The sequence below is a fragment of the Humulus lupulus genome, chromosome 3, assembly GCF_963169125.1.
Source record: "Humulus lupulus chromosome 3, drHumLupu1.1, whole genome shotgun sequence".
Taxonomy (NCBI): domain Eukaryota; kingdom Viridiplantae; phylum Streptophyta; class Magnoliopsida; order Rosales; family Cannabaceae; genus Humulus; species Humulus lupulus.
Genome location: NC_084795.1, coordinates 223647207 through 223648414, shown reverse-complemented (window position 1 = coordinate 223648414; position 1208 = coordinate 223647207). Strand labels below are relative to the sequence as shown.

At 41.8% G+C, this 1208-nt stretch overlaps 1 non-coding gene across 1 annotated transcript; it reads left to right on the top strand.

Annotated features, from left to right (window-relative positions):
• The first annotated feature begins 696 nt into the window (after nt 1-696).
• On the top strand, nt 697-803 carry LOC133827929 (small nucleolar RNA R71). Its single transcript, XR_009890577.1, has one exon. It is a non-coding gene; the product is annotated as a small nucleolar RNA R71 (small nucleolar RNA).
• The last annotated feature ends 405 nt before the right edge of the window (nt 804-1208 follow it).

Here is a 1208-nt window from a genome sequence, read left to right as displayed (position 1 = left end):
TCCAGACTCCTTCTGGATGCCCTGGTTTCAGTCATAAATTGGTTGATTGCATCAGGTTGGGGTTCAGCTAGTTTCATTGGCATTGGGTGGGGTGGTCTATTTTGTGGTTGATAATATCCAAGTGGAGGGTGAAGTTGTTCATGTTGATGTTGATATGGTGATCTATTTTGTGGAGGTTGATATTGTAGCTGAGGTTGAGGGTAAGGTTGTTGAGTGTTTTGATTATTGGACCAAGAAAAATTAGGATGGTTCTTCCAACCTGGGTTGTAGGACATGGAATTGGGATTTTTGGGTTGTCTCTGGTAATTCCCTATAGCTTGTACTTCTTCCATGGGCATGTTATTCATATCTAGAGCAGGGCATTGGTTGGGTGGATGAGTTGTACCACACAATTCACACAAGTTTTGAACTTGCATAGGTTGAGATGGGAGTGTAGTCTTTTGTAGGTGCTTTGTCAAGGCTGCTACTTGGGCTGTAAGCATTGATATAGCGTCCAATTCCATCATTCCAGCCACCTTCTTTGGCTGTCACCTTTCAGTTGGCCATTGATAATTATTCATCGCCATCTCTTCTAATAGCTCATACGCCTCATTAGCACTCTTACTCATAAAAGCACCTCCCACCGCAACATCTATAATTATTCTAGTTGTTCCATTCAACCCATTGTAAAACTTATGCACCAACATTCACTTTTCTATACCATGATGTGGACACTTCCTTAATAACTCCTTAAATCGCTCCTAAGAATCATACAGTGACTCCCCTTCCAACTGATAAAAATTATTGATCTCTTCCCTTAGTTTTGCAGCCTTCGCTGGAGGAAAGAACTTGGAAAGGAACTTTTGAGCTAACTCCCCCATGTTGTGACATAATTTTCCTATAAAGATATCAGCCACCTCTTCGTCCTATCCCTCAGTGAAAATGGGAATAGCCTCAATCTTATAGCATCGTCGCTCACCCCATTCATCTTGAACGTAGCACATAACTCCAGAAAATTAGCTATGTGTAAATTGGGGTCCTCTATAGGCATACCTCCAAACTGAACAGTTGATTGGACCATTTGAAGGATTGCTGGCTTAATCACAAAATTGTTTGCAGCAATGGTTGAGGTCTAATGCATGAATTCACTCGTGTAACAGTTGGAAGTACATAGTCTCTCAATGTTCTTGGTCCTTGCTCCCTTGGAACCTCTGCAACCCCCTGAACAT